This window comes from Copadichromis virginalis, linkage group LG17, assembly GCF_057382275.1.
Source record: "Copadichromis virginalis isolate Kocher_CV1m ecotype Utaka linkage group LG17, C_Virginalis_male_GT1.1, whole genome shotgun sequence".
NCBI lineage: Eukaryota > Metazoa > Chordata > Actinopteri > Cichliformes > Cichlidae > Copadichromis > Copadichromis virginalis.
This window is the reverse complement of record NC_140634.1, coordinates 35,583,852-35,606,291: the sequence shown is the minus strand read 5'-3', so window position 1 is coordinate 35,606,291 and position 22,440 is coordinate 35,583,852. Positions and strand designations below refer to the sequence as shown.

The window sequence follows — 22,440 nt, the reverse complement described above, 5'->3', positions numbered from 1 at the left end:
AAATGCATTTAATTGCTAGGTATTATTAGCATCAAGTATGTGTTATATTAGTATCATAGTAATATAACATGTTAGACAGTGACAGTAGTGGGAGCATTTGTGGCGATGTTATTATATTTGATTCATTACCAGTGATGGTTTAAAGAGGTTGATTCGGTTTGCTGTTTGCTATCAGTTGACATGTTCTCTGAATGTTTGCTTGCCTTGGAGACTGTTAATGTCAACGTGTGGTTTGCTTCCACCAAAAGATGAGAAATACACGGTAACTGTAAGACTACATTCAGAAACTGCACAGAGGTTTTTAAATTTAGAAGTTATCTAAAATCTGTAGCTTTCACTTTTAGGACTGGACTTGCAGTGTAACCTACTTGTTAAGTGACGATGCATCCACTCTGTTTTCAGGTCCAAGTATCTTTTGCTGTAATTAACGAGCTGCAATGCTTTGTATCTTCTTTTATATTGCGCGTAATTCCAACCATAAACAATGATATTAATGATTAGCCCATTTTCTGCATCTTCTTCCTATAATATTATGAACTGTTATTGAGAACAACTCTCATTCTACACCTTCCTTGTCCTAATGTGTTTATATTAGGCCAACCATAGCTCTGTAGCTAGCCACCAGGTACCACATATACATCAGCTAGGCCAGATTCATAAACCTTCAAAACATCATTGCTACTTTGTTTTTATTTTTTGTGTAAGTCCAAAATTATAGCAATTTGTTGGTTTTTGTTTTTGAAAAATACTTTAGTCAGAGCATGATATATCATGATTAGATGGAACCTAGCTTTCTAACTTTCTGCAAACTATTCACTTATAGATTTATTTATTTATTTATTTATTTATTTATTTATTTTTGTGGATGTCTGGATGTTAAATGTGGTGCTGAAAAAAATTGGATAATTTTTTGCTATCAGTAATGCTTGGAGATTGTTTGATTTTGGGAAGTGAAGAAGTGTTCGAACCCAGAAATGACGACTGAATTAACAAGCTAGTAGGTACACCTAGGCAAAGTTAAGGTTAGCTGTTTGCTGCTAATTACTGTGGCCACTGTTAAGCTAGCTATTACTGAGATGAATACTCCTCCGAAACCATAGCTCAAAAATATGGCAGTGGTCAATATGGAGCTGTAAGGTGCATAAAAAAAACACAAACCATATATATATATATATATATATATATATATATATATATATATATATGAATTTATTTATAGTAAATGTGTTTAATAGTTTCTAGTTTTTAATTGTTTTGGTCAAAGACAAATTTTATAGAAGATAATCAATGAGTCAACCGATAGCTTCAGATACTCGAACCTGCACCTGATATATGGAAATGCCCCTCAAAAGATACAAAATAATGATATCTTAAAAAAATAAAACCTTGGATGTCATTTACTTTGCACATATGTTGATTAAAAGGCTGAGGATTACAAGTTCCTTAATCCCCAGCCTGCAGAGTACTTGACCTGCATCAAACACCAGTCTTGTTTCTTGCTGTTCCCTTATTATCACAGCCAGCTTGCCTTTTCCAAATGGCTTCTCTCCATTTCATTTCATTTCCTCTTCTTTTTTATTCTAACAGTACCTGTCTTCAAATATCCACCTTGCATAACATTGCAACAGCACTTCAACTCTACAGGTTCATTCTCATAAGTAACTTAACTTATTCTTTTGCCCAGACTGATTTATGGACAGTAATATATAAAATAGGACGTTTAAATCGCTGAAATAGCAACCGATTGATTGATTGATTGATTGGTAATTTATTTCAACATGTGAACAATATACAAGTACATTTAGAAAAGAAATGAGAGAAAAAAAATATACTATACAAATTACATACAAAAAAACATTCTGATTAATTTACATGTTGAAAGGGAGTGGGAAGAAGTATACACTTATTTAATCCCACCCCTGTCCCATAAATTATCAGTGAATATTTAGTCAGCTTCCTTACTGATATAATTTGTAATAAAAATAGTGAACAGATTTCTGATATATTTGCCTGACAATATATTTGCACATATATTTGCCTGACAATAGCCCTATGACAGTTAGGTTTGGGTTAGAGTTATGGATGGATTGATGGAAAACATGAGTTTAAAAAAAAACTCTGAGGAAAAGAAACGGACTTTGGAGAAAAACACCTGGAGAGTTCCGAAAATTGCACTTTCACTAGGCTTTATAATAGTTTGACTGCTGATACAGTTCTAACCATGCCTCCTTACACCCAGCAAATATGACAACATCACCAAGGCTGGAATTGAAAAAATGAATGCAGCTTATTATTCACACATACGTCTTCTTATCCTGTTGAGGAATCGGTTTGGTTTACCCCTTGCCTTTATTAATGGAACACTTACAACAGGTGTGATAAAAGTCAAACTAATTAATGAGCATAATATTGGCTAGCAGTGCAGCAGCGGTCAAAATGAGGACATAACTAATGCTAACTGAATTACGCTACACCCTTTACTTCACTTTGATGATTTTAATAGAGAAAATAACCTTCTTATATTAAGAATCCCTTTCTAAACCATCATAGAAAAGTGCTTCACACAAACACAACTTTGTACCAAGTAACACTTTTAGCCCACCTTTGTGTTCAAAAACCTTTTATTTCAGATTCTGAGAAGAATGCAGTATTTCACATGTTAACACACATCCCTTCTCAGTCATGTTAGTCATTTCACTTGAACCTTACTAAGACACTGTGACACAATGCTAGACCTGGACTTAAGGTTTCGTGAAGACATTTCACCTCTCATCCAGAAGCTCCTTTGGTTCACTGTTCATTGTTACCACTCATATGTTGAAAATATGCACTCATACTGCAATATGCGCATATGTGACATCTAGAAGCTGGTCCATTACAAATGATTGTTGAGTGAGAAATTCTGGTAATGAGCATGCTTGTCCAGTCAGTCTGTGAGGACCTGTGTTTAATAAGCTTCTCTCATTTGCTCCATGATTACAGATATTATAAATTGTCTTTATGTTACTGTAGCAAGGCTAAATCTGCTTTGGGTTGGTGGTAGCCTATTTGAAGAATGTGTAGTGCAGGCTTAGATTAATGTGTCCATTCCCCTGACTGCAGTTGCTGTCTATGATGCTGATCAAAAGCTGGAATAATGCTGTTGATATTATAGATCATTGCTATATTAATTTACAGTTTGTGTGTGTGTGTGTGTGTGTGTGTGTGTGTGTGTGTGTGTTAGAGAGAGTGAGAGACAGAGTTAAGTGTTAAGAAAGAATGTAAACACAAGTTTTATTTACCAAAAAATTCTAGCGTTACCTGCTATATTCACATAGAAAAGTTTTTTGGGTTTTTTTTCCAGCTTACGGGAGTTCTTCCTTCATTGTAGCACATATGAGGGCTTAGTTAAAATGTATATAGTTTGTATCAAATTACAATACAACCCCTAATAAGGTTACTGTGTTTCAGTGTGTATTTTTTAGGGTTCCTTCTGGTGTAAGTAGGCAAAAATTGATCATAACTATCAGTAAGTCTAAGTGATTGCTTTCACAAGACAAGGTTCATTTACTTAAAAGCACTCACTGTTTGCAGCATAGGCAGATAATTCTGGCATGATGAGCACCTGTATTTGCTCTGATATTCTTGTAGATGGACTCATCAAAGCTCCACCTGCAGTTTTAGCTGATACTTTAATTTCATAGTAGTTTCCAGCTATTATTATAATTATTGAATAACATAAAATAGGCTAAAAAAATAGCGCTGTTTGATGTTTTGTTTTGTTTTGTTACTTGAGTCATTGGGGAAGATTAAGGGAAGAACGATATTCCAATTGAGGTTGATTTCTGTTACTACCACATCTTGTAATTTTCACTTCAGTTTTCTCTTTTTTCTGCTCCAGGACAGTAACTAATGACTACTTTTATTATTGATATATGCGCTCACTATTTTCTTTAAAATTGAAGTAAATACTGAAAAACCTTTTTGCAATTTTTAGCCAACCCATACCCATATGCATGAGAATATATATATGATACAGCACTGAAAAAAATATGTTGTTGGATTTACTTAATTCAATGGTGGACATTTGTTGCACACAGATGTTTTGCTTTGGCAGCAACTTAAACAATTGAGTTAAATTAACACAATTTATTCATGTTCAATAAACTTGTGCAATTTGTGTTGATAAAATGTGACTTAAACATGTTTTGATGAAGTAATTTGAGCTCTTGGAATATTTTAATCCTTCACAATTTTCTCACGTTATCCCAACACGATTCAATAACTTTTACCCAATACTACTTGGTCACTTAAATACTACATGTTATCTTCAAATTACATTTTGCTATTATATTCTAGTATCAAATACACAATTTTCAAATGGAGGCCTTATAACAGATTGTATTGTTCTCTTCCAAGATGGTTGCTGGCATCCACCAGTAACCTTTCAAAACAAAATGTCTAATTTCACTGCATTGACAGTAGGTAAAGAATTAAACTGACATTACTCCTCTACTGAATCTATATAAATCAACAGTTAAATAATGTCAGTTCTTCCGTGTTCTCTGGAATCAATCACAGCAAAGAAATTGGACTGTTTCTTTTGAAAAATGTTGGGAAAGAACAATACAAAACATTCTATTTAAGGCCTCTAACGTCAAGATTCAGTTAAACAACAATTATAACTAAACAATTTGAGGTAATGTTAGTTTCCATTAACATTAAATTAGGTTACTGAATTGGCAAACACCTTCCTATTAACACTACCCATTTTACCCCAATAACTAAAGAAATTAGCACTTGCAGGTCAAAACCTTTATTCAAGAGACGCAAAAATAACATTGATACAGTGACTGTCAAAAATTACAGCACTGATCATACTGTGACATCTTGGTTCAAAACAGCACACTTAGAAATATTCAACATTCTTTACTTCAACTGAATGAAACTGAAAATACCATTTCACACGACCCATATGGGATATTTAGACTGTATAACTGTTCACGCTACATCTCTTCACTAGTAAAAGAAAGAAAAAATACAAAGAGAAATTTAAAAATGCTGCCAAACAGACAAACAGAACTTGTACAGAGCAAAAGGAAAAACAAACAACAACAAAAAACGGCTCGTCCTCATGGCAGTTGCAGAGTATATAAAAATGAACCCTGCGATCCGTTCCTGGAATTGAGCTTCAAAAATGCAGCAGAACAAGTGTGAGATTTAAATGTCCTCTCACCTAGAGCTGGTCACCTCACATGCATAACAGTGAGCTTCGTTGCAGGAGCAGTTTTGTCTTAGTTGTGAGCTTTTCTTGAGAGCTGAGTTGCATCCAACTCCATTACCACCCATTGAATCACCTCAAAAGTGTAGCAGAGTTGTGATGGGTAACTCATATTGAAGGAATAAAAAAGGTCCAAACAGCATGGCTACTGCAAAGGTCACGTTATCCAGATCTTGAAGAACAACATCAGAAAAGTCATTGCCTGCCGCATCCTCTGGAGACAGATGTTCATTGTGGTTTTCTCAATCTGTGCAGTGGCCTCAGTCAAGTCCTGGTTAAACACAAAACATTTTTTTAAGATTCCCTTTTAAACTCATCTCTTTTGAATCTACCAGTTCTAATGTTAGAGTAATTTAAACCAATGCAAGCAACATAGTAAATAGCTATAGCCAAAGAGTGGCCTGCCATGCTGCCATTCATGGTCTAACAGAGTTTCTAAGAGAGGGTGAAAAACATAATAATTTCAAATGCTTTACATTAGTTTTTGTTAGAAAGACACCGGCCCATCAGAAATCCAGGTTATGTCACTCAGAAGATGTTAGAATTTAGACTTTCAGCCCCACAATTTGGTTAGCTGTTGGTCAGTTGGTCATTTTTTCAAACAAAAGCTAATATAAATATTGGTGGGATTTTCCTTTGTTCATTAGAATGACAAATTTAAAGTTTTTTCACACTGATGTGACCCCTAATACAGGGGTGGGGATGGGGCCTCAAGGGCCGGCGGCCGAGTTCACTACCAGGCCTCATGTGAACTTCAAATTATTAAAGAGGACTACTGGTCCTAACCAGTCCAATGAGGATCAAGTGGATAACTAAATGCATTTTTAAATGTTGCAAAGCCACAATCTACTCATAAAACACTCACCATGAACTCCTGCACCAAGATGTTGCAATTGTCTTTCACACAGATGCGGAGCACTTTGATGAGGGACTCCGAGCATTAATGTCATCCTTGACTATTATAACAAAGAAAACAGAGATTTGTGAACTTTTCAGTAGCACAGAAGAAAATGATCCCAGACAAAAACTCTTGACTTTTTAAACCAGTCAACATGCAACACCAGCATCTACAAAGCAATATCAAAAGTTCCTGTTTGACATCAACTTTATGGATATATAGTTTCCAGAACATTTATTTTTAAAAAAAGATAATTTTTTCTCAGTGGGCCAGTAAATGCATGACGAAAATTATGGCATCCTTTTAGTGGAATCATTACTCACAGGTAATAGTTGACTGTTTCAATGGATGTAGCATAAAAATCTTTTACTGACCTAATGCAATACATATACACTTTGTAGTTAAAGAATTTTAAAGTTCTTACTGTCATCATGGCAGCTACATCCTTTAGCTTTGTGCCCTGTTCCCCCGATCACTTTGCAAACACTTTCAGCAGACTGTCAGAGAAAAACTCAGCTCCGTCAGAAACCTTGACTGTAAAGGCATGGTTGGGATGCACTGGAATGCTGCATTTTATCTGAAATGACATAAAATTATTTTGAAATAACAGCAGGCACTGTGCTTGGTTAATCAGTAATGTTTTGTTGAATAAAAACTGTGTTTCCAGATCTTATGGGATTAAAAAAAATCCAAAGATGTTTGTTTCTGATTTGCAACCCAACAACCCACAAGTTACAACCTCATTTCAGTTCAAGTGTGCATTAATGCGAGTCCAGTAATCACCTTTCTGGCAATACATACAGGTATAAGTTAAACCTATGGCAGATTTTGGATCTCTCAGTTGTATTAATAGGGTGAGTATGCATGCACCTAATAATTATAAAAAACCTATTATAATTAAGTTACAGAAACGAAAATAGAATATACTTTCTTACCATAACACCTTGAACCCACAATCCATCAGCTGACTCCTGGTGAAATGCAGAATAGAGGTCATCTCTCAATGTGCAGCAAAAAAAAACAAAAACAAAAGGACAGCGGGTGAGGGCAGGAGGGGTAGGGATGTAAGCTAGCATAATGCCGCTGATGATATTAGCTAAAGCTGTTCAATGTCCAAAATCTCACTAACACCACGGTGCAGTAAATACACAATGTAACTGAAGAGTCAGTTGACAAATCTATTCACACAGAAAACCAAATTATGTTATGAGTGCCTCGTAATTAGGTTTAATGTGATATTACGGCTCTTGTGCCAAAGACAAATTCAAATGAAAAAGCGCCAATTCTTTGACAACAGATAAAACAGCAAATAAGCTAACGGCTCTTTTTTAGCATGTTACATGGCGACACTCTAGACGTTTAACTACATTTGGCTGAATTATGGTAAAAATGAATTCAAAAAATCAAGACATACCAAAAACGTAGAGTTGGCTGCTCGACTTGACTGAGATGGATGCCTTTTTTAAACCACGATCCAAAGCCCGCGAGATGAAATCACGCGTGGTTTCACGAGATTTAACGTTGCTATCTTATTGACTTACGTCACCTGAACATGATATGAACAATTTAATACACCCTTTCTGCATATCATGTAGTTTTTACACTATATAGTTACATTTAACTTTAAAACATGAGGCAATTGTGTTAAATGCATGCAAGATGCTTACATAAATCCAAGAGATGGCCAGTCCCTTTTTTTCAGTGAGATGTGTACAGATGTGTATATATGTGTGTAGGAGACAAGGAGGAGGAAACCACAAAGCATTCAAATACTTTCTTTTCCCTTTCCTTTCTGCCAATCAAACAACTATTTTAGCTCCAGACATTCAGATATATTTTTGTAATGCGAGGAAAAAGCTGTTTTAGCATGGAGAAGTAGAACATTCTTACTATGGGATATAATTTTTCTCTTATTCTAGGTCATTCTCCAAAGGTAGTCAGGAGAGAAATAAAATCCCTCTCCTCCTACATCATCCATCCCTGGCCTTAGGTACAGTGTGCTGTTCATCTTCCTCCACTACCTCACATTTTTCTTCATTTCATCTACAGGCGTTCACCTGTCTGCAGTGCAAACGTTCAATCTGTGGGCAGTAACAGACCCAGAAATGTTTTCATTACCTCTTTGATAAGTTTTGGCAGTAAATGAGAAATACGTTCTGCTGTTTGCTTTGTTTTCTTCCTCATTTTCTAGCTCGTCTCTTTTGTGATGCTAATCCTAAATAAACTAGAACTACTTGTGAGTGGGCCCTTTTGGAATATCAGTCGCTAGACCTCCTATTGTCTGAGTGGGATGAGACCCAGAGCCATGTGACAAGCCTCCGTCAACACTTCTGACAACTAAATCCAATATGTGGGGGAAGGCCTGTACATCTTTAGTCTAAATTTGGAGATATTTCAAGCTTGTTTTTCTAAGTAATTTGGTAGGGGGGGGTATTTCTTACTCCTTCCTAATAATCTTTTTCCCCTTTGCATTCATTACTGATTCTCCCACAAACAAATGTCTCCTCTCTGGCAGATTTGTGTCTGTGATCCAGGGGCGTAATCTGTGAACGGCTTTGTCAACATCACTGGCTGCCTATTCATGTTACTGTTTATCGCTATGTTCCAGGAAGACAGAGAGCAAAGGAGAAGAAGAAGTAGTGGGAACACAGATGGAGGTGAGAGGGAAGGACAGACAGAACGGTGAATGAGAGGAGAGAGGGAGAAGCCTCAAAGAAGTAGAAAGAAGTCGGGTACAGCGACAGGGAGAGGAGGGAATCACTCAGTCGTTTCTGCGGAGAGAAAGAGGTATGAATATTCCGATTTTACCCTGCTCATTAGAGACGGCTGCCTCTTCCTTTGGGGGAAAGCACTGCTTGTGTTTGTTTCCAGCCTGATTATTTGCATGATGTATTCCACAGCTTTATATTCAGTGATGGGAGAAAGATGACGTTCTGGCAGGATGACAATGAGGCCTAAGGGGCGCTGAGGCAGGCACAGTCAGCTTTATTCAAAGCAAAGATCAAAGGCCATGCTTCTTTACCCCAAATTAGTCACCATTTCACAGTCACTAAAGCTCCCTTCCAACAACTGTACTCACTTGCTCAGCTCCTAAACAAGGCTGTTTTCTGAAAGGTTGGTCACGCAGAGGGGAGATCCCTGTTTTGGGACGACAGCCTAAAACTAATTAAGTCCAAACTGCCAAGAAACAGAGAAGCTGATTGAAAGTTACTTGTTTTTCTGACTTGGAGAAAATGATTGCTGAACATTTTGTCCGTTATTGGCACTGGAATTAAAATACATGCTGTTGATTATATCATTGTGCTGGAGTTAGATATCAGTAGGCAAGCAAAGACAGTTGGGATGAGATTACAAAAACTGCAATGACTGTTAGTGAAGTAATTTTCATGAAAGCCTCTTTGTGTTTTTTTGCAAACCAAAAGTTGAAACTGCTTTTAGTAGAGAGACCCACATACAAATATACCTCCGCTTGTGGTCAGGGACCTGCTAATAGCCCACGTAACGCACAGTAATTGTGTTGCCTGTGTTGCTAAAGATTGAAAGCTTTCAGGTATAACTCACTGGTTGGCTTTTACTTTAAAGTTTTACATTCCAACAAGTTGCTTTTATCATTTATGAGTGTTGTTTTTACCTGCTAGTAAATGCACATCCTGTATTATTGTTTGGCCTGTTCGTGCTGATATACTTAGTCACATTGAGACCAATAAAAAAAACACAAGATGATGTTTTCATGCCAAAATGGGCCGTTTTTGCCAGTTGCCAGGTATAAATTAGATGTTTCGGACACAAAACCTAGAAAAATGCTAAAAATTGGTCACTTTAGCGCATTGCTAGGTGGCTGCTAGACAGTCTTTTATATATGAGAACCTACAGGGGCCCATGATATACTGTGTGCTAAGTTTGGTTGTTTAGCTACTGATGGTCTATGAAGTGTTTGCGGACAAATAAACAAACACACAGAGATTCTGTGTTTTATAGAACAATGTTGGCAACCTTTTCAGCATTTATTTTTGGATTTCCTTTTTTTTTTTTTAAAAACACATTGTAGAGAAACATAACTTATATGCAGGCTGAACACTTAAAACAAGCAAAATTGTAACAGTAGAAGCCCAGGAAGCCATGAGTTATTCCTAAACCTAAACCTTTATGTAAGTGACTAAAGCTATTACCTGTTGTAGATAATAAAGGATGGGAAAATGAAGTCCATCAAACCTGGATTCTATATATAGTAGCCACCAGGGGTTAATACAAAAGTCTGTTTTGTAAATTATGAGGACAATATGAAGGTAGAATCATCCAGGGTCTGTTTACTGGCTTAGGAATAATGATTGGCAAGTCATTAGCCAATAAGCATGTGGTTTTAGTCCCCCTCTCTTGTCACATCTGCTTTCAAAAGACCAAGAGGGCAATGGTAAAAAGACTCATTTCAAGTCTTCAAATCAGGACTTCATAGGCTAGCTATGTAGCTGTGTCCATGTTTCATACAGCCTGTGTTAATTTATTAAAAGATTACCTACACAAACAAATCCTTGGACAATTATATGGACAAGGCTTTAGTTGCAGGTTAGTGTTAGCCAAACATTCAATCTTTTGTTATGTGGGCACATAACTTGTATTATATCCATATTCTCAAAGACAAAAAAGGTTGTGCATGTCCACTAAAGGGAATTTTTATGCCAGGCAAAATGTTCGCAATATTCCTTTTCTGTGTCCGTAGATTACTCAGTTGCATCATTCTGACAATATGTTCTGTATATGTAACTTTAAATCCCGGTCAACATAAAATAAAAGCAGGCATATATATGAGCATTGCAGTCATTCCTTTGCAGCAGTTTGTGCTGAAGTTTGTGCTTGTGTGCACATTTGAAGCACACGTGACTCATAACTTTCCAGGAGCCACTTGTATGAGCTTTTCATCAACTCCACTGGATGCCTTCAATGCGCTGCTTAATGGAATGCAGCAATGAGCATGCAACAGTAGGGCTGGGCCATATTATACCGTTCACGGTAATACCGGTATAATGTTAGGCAACGATAGGAAAATGAAATATCGCGATAGAATGGGAGTAAAACGCGCATGCGCAGTGCCTTTGTTTTCATACGCACATGGCCGATTGTTGAGTGAAACAGATGAACCAGAATTGGTTTGTAAAAATGGTGCAACTTCCGTGATGTGGAACTGGTTTGGTGTTTGTCCGTCAGATACACAACAAAGCACATTTTTTTGCAGAACATGCAAGCGGCCGTTGTTATTGTCGTATTTGTCGGACTAAGATGCTCTTAAATCTGGGAGTAATCTGGGTCCTAAACTCAAACAACACTGCAGCATCACTTAGAGTTAAAAACTGTCTAAATTCTTTCATCTTTAATAAAACGATCAGCATTGCTGCTTTACCAGGTGTAACTATAAAGTTTAACTTCCAGGCATCCATGAAAACAAAAGTTATTACATTTAACGGAGTTAGAAGTTAGCAGGAAGCTAGCGGAAGTTAGCTCGCTAGTTTCGCTAGTTACCTAAGCATGATAATGCATGTTCTGACTGAGAGATTTCTGAAAAAAATCAAACGTACAGCTCTGCTATCACTTGCAACATAAATGAAGACAGGAAACTAAACAGCAGTGACGTTTGTAGGGTTACTGAAGTTGGGCTAGCTGGTATATAATGATGTGCTACGTGATCGCTAGCGACACAGCTATGTTAGCATAACATAAACAGTGAAGCTGGAGGACGAACACTAACACTTTTCCACTTATAAAAGTTAACGTGAAGGTTCTTCATGGTTAGAGACAAATGCAATCGCATGGCAGGATGCTGTAAACGGACCAAACTTCAGTCAGGAGAACAACTGAGATAATCCATCCACAATACGAGGTTAGTCATTAATATACTGCAACAACATGGGAATAGAGCAGCTGCCAGAGAATTCAACATTAAGGAATCAATGGTACAGAAGTGGAGGAAGCAAGAAGAATGAGTTTAATAAAGTTTGATTTATCTGACTGCTTTGTTTCGCTTAATGTGCCTTATAATCCCGTGCACCTTATGGTCCGAAAAATGCGTACTGCACACTGCAGTTTAATGTTGCAAAGCACCTCTTTTTAACTTCAGTGGATATTATACATGGTTATGCTCAGGACATGTCAGCCCATTTCTAGTGGAAATGCCTTTTGGTTAAACTTTCAGCAAGCAATTTGCATTTGTACTGTTACATTTTTATAAAGCTTTAATGTACATAAAAACCAGCTTCTTGTTTAAGTGAATATAAATGGAAGGTTGTCTTTTTGCGCTAGTAATGTTGTGGAGTTGTATTTTGTCTCGCATCAATTATATCGTCGGTTATATCGTTATCGCAAATTTTCAAATATATATCGTGATAAATATTTTTGGCCATATCGCCCTGCTCTATGCAACAGCTTTAATTTTAGATAAATAGAAAATACACAGTCAGTCGGTACATTGCGTCATAGTGAAGCAGATTGTGCCTGATTAGGCTTCACACATGAGTGTGATGCTTTCTCAGCATGACATCCACCTTCACTTGCTTTCTCAACTCTCCCACTCTCTTTTTCCATCTTTTCGCACTCCATCCGACTCGCCTCTCCCTGCCTCCTTTGGTGCACAGGAAAGCCGGGCGTCACATTAGCGCATAGCAATGACTTGCAACAGAGATACCCCTGTGGTACATCAGCCATGTATAGATTTTAGCAGATACACAAGCTCCATCTGTTTGTCTCAGCTTCTTAGACGGAGGCATGGGTGTATTTTTTGCACATCCCCTTGCTAAATAAACATTTGACATGTGTGCATAACAACAGTTGGGCAAATCATAGCGTGACTTTTTTTGGATGCCTTGATGCAAGTTTTTATAGTTAACGGGCTACAAATTGGGAAAGACTGAGAGAGAAGTGCAAGAAAGCGATAAAGCAGAAGCAGAGTATGAGGCGGTTATGGGACAAGTTATACTTGAGCAGTTAAAGAGAAACTGAAAAAAAAGCATTTAGTGGCGAAATGAAGATGCACACACTGATGAAAGCAAGGTGTAAATGTTTCCAGTCAACACTGATGAATGGCACTACATATTATACCAGTCTGGCGTTGTAATATGGTTGAATCCAATAAACCTCCATCTACTGATAGCAGGGAACAAATTACAATGAGTAAGAATGGTAGTTTTTAATTACACTATGCTTTTAAGATGCTTGAGAGGGTGTGAGAGGCTAATGCGTTAAGATGTCATTTGCATATAACAAGTGGGAAGTCACAGGTGGAGGAACCCTAAGATCTCCAGTGTACCAGATGATTCCCCTCAAAGTAACTCCCAACTTCAAACCATAGTATAAAGTGAGCATTAAAAAGCACCATCAGCTTCATTTCAGTTTGATGACTTCCTATAAAATGAAACCAGTGTGCAAGTGCAGTTTTTGGAGAGGTCCTTCGAGGCTATCCCCATAGATTCACCTGTTAAAATCCCCCAAAATAAAAGCGTTAGAAAGCATGTTCACAACCGCATACAAGAACAGCTTGGTCTCTATAGATATTTTCCTTCTTCGTGACTATTGTAAGTTGCTACGGTGACTGAATTTTCATATTTTTTTAAATCCATTTGGATTTCATTAAGGTTGCTGTGATTGTCAGGTTTACCAAAACAGGCAGCTGTAGCCAGTATCTGACTGCTAGGCCTGGTGTTAGTGCTTTTTGGAGATTTTGTAATGAAATGAGCTGATAAATGATGTGGTTTGCTGTGAGGTCAGCTCGCTCTAAAGGTTTGTCCTTCAGTTTTGGTGAGGGAAGTTATAATATTTTATTAATCTGCCATTTCCTGCTTATTAGCAAGTTTGTATGTATTCCCATTGGATGCACCCTGCTAAACAAGCTAAATGGGAAATGTATGCTCCTCAAATGGTTTGCAATAGTTCCTGGAGGTTTCTGGCTCTGGCTGCATGAAATTGGTTGCAACTTGATTGCTTGTAACAAAGTTGGAAGCAATCATTTTACCTGTGACTGCCATCAGCCACTCACAACCAGTCAGGCAATACTCATTTTTCCCTCATGACCAGAGGTTGCCAGATGGTCACGGACCCATCTTTTAATCATGCATAACTGGGGCATTGTGCATTTGAGCTTACATTGTTACCCTGATTGTCACATGTCCAAAATGGCGAGCAAGTTAATATCACATAGATAGTGGTCACATGTCTGCAAAACCTCAGTCTTAAAGATGATATAATTTCATAGTCTAGCCTAGCAAGCCTTTTACTTCTTCTGTCATCAAACAGAAGTGAAAGGTCTTGTAAGAATCTGAAAAGAGTAGCTACAGCAGTGCAAGCAAAGGCCCCCAAAAAGTTTGATACACTACTTAATGGGCAGTTAGGTCTAAAACTAGCCTTGGCAGTGATGTACATTAGGTGCATCTGGCATGCTGCTGTCTGCCTGGCTCTCCATTATCCTACACTGAACATTACACACACACACAGTCTGGTGAACCCACCTGATCAAAGTCACTCATTCATGTCTCACTCACTCTCTCCTACCCTCTGTCACTTACACTCCTGGGAATCCAAAGGGGACACACACCTGCAGCAGTAGATGTCCTCACTAAACAGGCTATTAGGATGCATTCAGGGATGACAGAAACGACTTGTAATGCCTCTATAATCACAAAGGCCGTGCTTAGATGGACAGATTGCGACTACCTCTGCATTGCATTTGAACCCAAATAAAAACTCTGATGTAATTTTTAAATTAAAAATGTAATAAATAAATGTTGATTTAAAGATAAACCTCCAACAACAGCTAGCCTGATAGAGGACATTTTTCACATTTACTGTCTGCATAAATCACATTCAACTCTAACTAAAAGTGAGATGCTTCTTACTTCCAACTGATCACAAACATCTGTTATTTGATTGTTTAGGGGGAAAAAGGCAGTTTAGGTCAGTTTAGTGAGATACTGCACAACCAAAGAGGATGTAGAAGAGAACGTCTCGATTTACAGGGCTTCTCCAGAGTTTAACAGAGTAAGGCAGACGACATGCCTAAAGACTCTGAAGAGTTACAGCCATGAAACCACATAACCCTCACAGTATCAAATCCAAAATTGAATTTTCTGCTCTGTCGCATGTTGCTTGTTGAGATGGAGACAGGGCGAGCAGGGAAGGGAAGGGGGGGGAGTGTTCTTTGAATCTCTTAACCTTTACGGCTTGTTGCAGTATCAAGCCCTGCGGACAAGATCGGACGCTGACACGTTTGTCAAGGGATGACAAATTAGCTGTCCTTCCAGATGCCTGATTGCCTGACCTTTATTCACTAAGTAGTGGTGGTGGTGAGGTGCGTGGGGGGGGGGGAGCCTGACAGCAGTAAATGGTGCCTATGTCAATGAGGAACCTTAACAGGAAATGCACATTTCACTCTGTCTATAAGCCTTCACAATGATGGAAATATAATCAAGAACCACATGCAAGATAACATTTAAAGTGTCTTTAAGAATTTTGTAATTATTTCTCTGTCTTGTATTGTCGTGTGTTTATGAAATTTTATGGAAAAGATAAAAGAAGATGTCAAAAGTCAAATTAGTTATAAATTAGTATAAAACCATGTGTGAAGCCATTTCTTCAAAATCACATCAGGAGAAGGGAAGCTGAAAATGATGTGTTGGCAAAATATCGGCTACCGTCCCAAAATCTTTAATCACAACAGCTCGTTATCAGCTTGAGTTTTGCTGATGTGATGAATAATACCCAGAGCCTGGATTTCTCTGACTGCTACAGAGCAATTTGTGTTTTAAGAACTATTCTGAAAACTTTGTATTGTGAGCAAATTTTGGCTCTGTTTTAAAGCAAGCTCCATTTTGAAGATCAGAATTTAATGGTATCAGTAATGCTTGCCACATAAAAAGTGCTCTAGGCATGACGAATTTGTAACATCATGGGAAACAAAATCTAATATTTACCTAATTTGGGAACAAAGAACGAAGCAATGAGTTTGCCTTGTCTTTTATAACCCTAAGAATATACAGTATATAAAAGATGTAGTGAGACATCACCAACTGGTTGTGAAGCCTTGAGCTGAGTGTTTTGATAGTTTATTCCAAGGAAGCCAGGGGATATTATTGCACAAAATTCTTTTTTCAACCTGAAAAGTCACCACTCTTTGTGTAATAATAATAATATCGGGTCATTTCAGTTTATTTTACCATTAACAACAGCTCTATAACTGTATGCATAACTTGCTCTTTGTATGTTTGGTTTGGTTTGATCTTCAAGGGCTGTTTAACTGACAAACTGGGCTAGCAAAATATGTATGCAGCAGTCAGGATTGGCATTACCAGGTGAAAATAGAAATTTTTTATTTCTGTTAATTATCATATTTTCAGGTCATTTTTAAATACATGAAATATGAATCTAAATTAACCTCTCGTGTAAAGTAAAATGAAAATCCTGTAACAAAGAATAAACCTGAAATTTTAAAAAAGACATTTTTTCTACAAAAAAAGAAAATTCAAAACGGCTCTGATTTTAAAACTAATCTCACACATATATGTAGTCTTTATGTAACAGATAATGCTGTTAAATTGTGGTTTAATACATTTTAATGCAATGAGGGAAAATGACACTAGAATGACATTTAAATGTGTAAATAAAGTATAGTTTCTATAACTCTACATAGATGTGTTAATCAGCAGACATGTTGTATATTTATATATATTTCTATCCCTGCCTTTGCTCAAGTATTTTTGTCCCCACCCCCTTCTGCCTTTTAGCACTACATTTTGAAACAGTCTAGAGCATAAACAAAACTCAAATTAGAACTTTCACTTTCGGCACTTGTTTCCATGACAGCAGAGATGCCACTGCATATGGAAATGACCCAGGCTCGTTCTAATCTAACTCTTCATTAAGCCAAAATGCACTCTGTTTCAGTGTAAGACCTACTAAACGATTAGTCAAGTCAAGTCAAGTCAACTTTTTTGTCAATTCTGCCACATGTACAGGACATACAGAGAATAGAAATTGCGTTACTCTCAAACCCTAGTGATTAAAAAATGCAAATAAAATAATTAAAAAGTAAAAATTTAAATAAATACAATACAATTTTACGTATAACAAAAAAAAAAAAAAAGCTATGCAATATACAATATACAATATTCAAGTAAGGAGGCATAGTAGTGCAAATAGGCAAATAGTGCAAATGGAGATTTAGTGGTATTAAATAAATAACCTAGATTTGGAGAGTGCAATCACTATTTAACTATTCCTGTTGTTTGTCAACCATTTGCCTGTTCACTGGCATAATAGTTCCATACAAAGGTGAGTTACGCTGGCTCTTCTTTTAACTTATTAAATTGCAGCTATGCACTGGGGCAGCTGTCTGCCACATCCTGCGGTTACGAAGGGGTCTCTGAAGAAATTACACGCATGGTTTGTTGGCTTTGGAAGTAATGGTGCAGCTGCTGTGATGGGCTGATAGAGAGGAGCAGCCAGAGTCCTGGATGAACAGATCAGTCCTAATCTGACCATCATTCACTGCATCATTCATAAGTTAGAACCTGTGGTCCAATGTGCTGTAGAGCACGTGACAGAGCAGAGTCATTTTCATATTTTTATTAACTCTTAAACTCTGAAAGTCTGCTGTTGCTCCCGGACTCACTCTCTGGAGCTTTACAGATGTGGGTCAAAGGGGGTGACGGGCAGCAGATTTTCTAAGCGCGATGTGTAGAGACTGTTTGTTTTTTTGACAACATTTTGCACTGTTGCATAAGTTCTGTACTTGTTGAAGTTCATAATTATTCTATAAAGTTTACATTGACAAGATTAATAATACCGTAGTATAGAGGGCCACTCTAGTGCAGGGACGAAATAAAACACCCCCCATGTGTTTTTCACAGATTGGATCCTGGCTGCAGTGATGCCACATTCACAAGAAGCACAATCTCAAAGAACTTCATTCAAAGGTTTTTGACTTTTGAAATTTGCCCTCAGAAGTCTCAGCAATCAAGAAGTGTCAAAAAGAAATGACTAACCTGATGTGGAACCAATTATCAGGACCAGTATGACTGCAGGAACTTAAAAATAGTAATATAATTGCACTTTAGAACATTTAGTTTGTACACCATGTATATTTATTACCATCAAAATATCAGGTATTTATTAACCGCGGCAGTTGACAATAACAATCCCCCATCACTCAAATTCCAAGTATATGCCAGTTTTGATTGCCATTACACTGAGCGTGCTCACTCATCCGACATGATGTGATGTCATTTTACCATCTCATGACCATGACTGACATGACTGTTTACTTGCTGCTGAGTGTAACGTAAGCTATCACAACATGTGCCACAGACACACACGCTCAAACATAGATCAATAGTGTGTTCATGCATTTTTGGTTCCTGTTGGTTTGACTTAATTCAGTGCAGTTTGACATTTCAGAAGTTGATTTGGAGACATTTTTGGTATTTGACTTGGAAAGATATAAAACTGAACATTTGGTTTCAGGCATTGCTGGATTATTTTTCTGTCTAACAGGAGCTCTTGACCTGGATTAGCTTCTCTTCAGACTGTAAGAAAGATCATTTCTGTTGTGGCTTGTGGATTTATTTAATACAAAAACAGAACTGAAAAAATCATCTCTGTGTTCTTGCTTGGTAGAAGATGGACAGCTGCAGTGGAGGTGTTTGATGGAGGAACACTGAGGTGTTAGACTACATAATTATTTGGATGGTTTCTTCAAGACAATAAAATCTAAGAATTATATAAGCAGTGTGGTACTGAAGTATACATGACTATGCAAATGTCTTGAGTTTCATTTCTTTATATTTTGCAATTTAAAGTGATCTTGAGGAATAGTTTCCCAGGCTTTTCTGAAGGTCTTTCAAAGTTTTTCTTTGGATATTGACTGCTTTTTTTTGTTTCCTTTGCCACCTAACACTGACGTATGAATCACTCAAGCATAAAAAAGGCATCTAACTCGAGGGTTGGACCAACAGTTTCTTCTGGAATTTTGGCTGTCATTAAACACATAATTTTTTTCCCCATTTGTTTAGCTAAATCTATCAAAAATGCTACAGATTCCACAGTTTGTGGGGATTAAGAAACTCTATAAGAATATGTTACCAGTAGTTCACAAAGTCAACATCCACAAAAACAGCACCATGTACAGACAAATAACACCAAAGGAAATCTGTCTTAATACTTAAAATGTAATGCATTTCATTATTTACTGTTTTAATACTGCATTTAGATTAGATCTGTTAATGTAATCTAAATATTTAAGACAGTTAAACTCACTTGGCTCCTATCCTAAACCATGCTGTTTTAATTAAAAATAAAAATCTAAGCCAAATGTAATGACCATGGAACAAATCAATCCATCCATCCATCCTCTTCTTCTTATCCCTATTATGGTGGCAGTTGCAAGACTTTGTTTTCCAACTGCCACAGTACTTTGCGAGCATAAATACCTTGCAAGTTTTAAACTTTTACTTCTTATTATGAAAATAAAAAAAGTTGAGTGAGACAACTTTTCTGCCGCCAAATCTCTTTTAGAAAAAATAGAAATATTACTGAAAATTGGATGAAAACTTGGGGGATTGCAATGATTTAGAAAGACTTAATGTGGCAATTTAAACTAAAGTCTGATGTTATATTTTCCCGTGAGCAGGAACTCTTTAAGTTCAACTTTCAGAATGTTATGAAGGATCTTGTACAAACACCAGGTGGAACAGACTGGGTTGTCCTTAACCTTGACCTTTCTCTCTCCTTCCCAGGTAAAAATCCAAAAGGTTGCATGTGAAGCATTCCTATCCACAGTAAAACTTCTCCAAAGTGCATCTTTTTCTACATAATTGAGTTAGAGGGTGCCATCTCTTTTGAGAACAGGACATTAAGCTTCCCTCTTAGGGAACGGTGGGGAAAGTAAATCACTTTTAATTAGAATAAACCTTAAGATTAGATCTGCCCTTTCCCTCCCAGTCATTTGCATAGCTCCTCTCAATACAGCTCAGGCGGCACTGGCTGATAAGTGGGATTTGGCAGTGAGAGACGAAGAGCGTTGCTAGGGTTAGAGCCAAAAGTGTTCAACAGGTGATTGAAAAATGCTTAAGATCCTTTTTATTTTTATTACTGAGCCGGGCTTTATGGTTTCCACTACATATAACAGTGTCATAGCTGGAGACAAATGATGCTCTACACAGTCACAGGATTTTCAAGTGAATCTATTTATTCATCTGTTTAATTATTTACCAATATAATAAGACTTTGTGTTGAGACCTTGTATGTTTCCCCAACCTTAAAAGTTCAAATAAGACCTAAACAATTTTTATTACTTATTTACTTTCCTATTTGTGAGGCCAATAATTTCTACGACTACACCAGTTATAGCTGTATACTGTGGACCATAAAGTGAGAAAGGTCCATGGACCATGTAAACCCCTAACCTCCAAAACAATTTATTCCATGCTCAAAATTTCAATTACTCTGTCAGTTTTTTTTTTATGATAGTCAGCTATTATGTTAAAATATGAAGTATGTTTTGTACCTGCACCATGCATTTTTACGGACTGCCATCCAAAAAGACAAGTCAGCCAAGAAACTTGGATTTTAAATAAGTCTAAAAATGTCCTGAAAATGAAAGTAAACAGTGAAAATCAAACTTACAGGTAAAAGTAATAAAAAGACCACCTTCAAATATTAATCCTGTGCGAGATAAAAGCTGTGGGCTTTTGAAGATCCTTTCAATAATGCCACCATACTTCACAATATGCAATCAAACTGCACTGTGGTATCACATGGGAGATAAACCTCAATCTACTAGATGAAATTCCAGCATTTCACTAATGCCACCGCTTAATGCTACTGTCAAGCTAAGCAAAACAGTGGTCAGAGACTACAGGTGATAATATGGCGATCAACTGAGATAAATCAGCAAAACTGACAAATTTGTTGCAGTCTACATACACAGAAAGTCACATTAAACAGAAATTAATTTAACTGAACCTCAGATCTGAAGCAGACATACATAGTGATGTGTTTGCTGCAGAACACCAATTTAACTGCAACATAGGCGCTCTGTAACCTTGCTTTTATAATATAAAAAAAATAAAATGTGCTGGCAGCAAGGAAAGTGGAGTCACAGATGAGTGCAGACTAATTAACATGTTGGCAATCTGTCTGCGTTTACACATTAGACAGCATTTATTTGCAAATCTTTGCCAGTCTGAGAGTGCCTGCAGTCAGTACAAGTTACCTTGGGAGGCAACCTGTGCACTTGCCCTGCGATCAAAAGTGATTGGGGGTGTTGCACACTCAAACTCTGGCTGACCAACTGCTTGGAATTGGAAAAAATTCAACACGGTCAACGGGCAACTACCAACTTTTCTAGTCACAAAGAGCTTGCTGTTGTATTTTCACTCGTATGCCGGAGCCATGGGGCAAAACTTTCTGTCTTTGTCGAAAATACACAAGTAGAAAGGAACTAGACATTCGTGTGATGGAGAAAATAAGCATGAAAACAAGGAGAACCCAAAATATTTTTCTCTTTGCTGTGAAACTGGGTTGCATTCAGTCACACTGAAAACTGCATTATAAATGCCTTCATCATGAACTACCTCACACTCTGAACCTCTTTGTCACTCTCTTTGTTTCTCAGGTGACAGAGGGAGGACTTAGTGTGTCAACAGTACAAATGAAGCTGGCCTCCTTTACTTCTTTAACTAAATGAGGAGAACCAGACGAGTTATCTTTATCTGAAAATGTTCCCTGGAAATTACTTTTGAAAATGTGATCTTTATAGGAATCTGGAATAAGCTTGGAGGATTTAGGTTTTTTTAATGACAGCTGGCAGCTGTAGAGCTTTAACCTGCAACCTTTTGGTTGTTACGCCTGTAGAAATGAGAAAAGAAGAGATGAAATAAGGTGAGGACATAAAAGCAGTAAGAAAGGACAAACGAAGCAACGCGCACAAAGCCGAACAGAACAGAGGCACTGACTGAATCCCACTGGGGGAGATGTGAGAGGAGGTGTCCCAGTCTTCTCTCATTCAGAGGTGACAGTCCATCTGTCACCACCATAGAAGTCTGCAGGGGGATCAATGTCTGCTGAGGTGGCCAAACCAAAAGCTATCTGCATCCCCATTAGTATTCCTCCGTGGTGGGGCCACGGCCGTCCACAGCATCGGCCTCCTAGCGCAACTGGCAGCGTAGGTGCCACGTCGATAGATTGATAAGACAAGCTAGACACGGCCCTGGGAAGCCCGTGACTGGACAAGTGATTTAACCCCCTC

General features: G+C 37.5%; 1 long non-coding RNA gene across 4 annotated transcripts; it reads right to left on the bottom strand.

The window, feature by feature from the left end:
* Window positions 1-4,779: 4,779 nt before the first annotated feature.
* Window positions 4,780-7,853, bottom strand: LOC146689832 (uncharacterized). 4 transcript variants are annotated; one of them, XR_014916090.1, is made up of 5 exons: window positions 7,573-7,853; window positions 7,094-7,157; window positions 6,583-6,735; window positions 6,126-6,216; window positions 4,780-5,531 (listed from the first exon to the last, which is right to left on the bottom strand). It is a non-coding gene; the product is annotated as an uncharacterized LOC146689832 (long non-coding RNA). The 4 variants fall into 4 exon arrangements; XR_014916092.1 differs by having other exon boundaries at window positions 7,094-7,129; XR_014916089.1 differs by lacking the exon at window positions 7,573-7,853 and having other exon boundaries at window positions 7,094-7,195.
* Window positions 7,854-22,440: the final 14,587 nt, after the last annotated feature.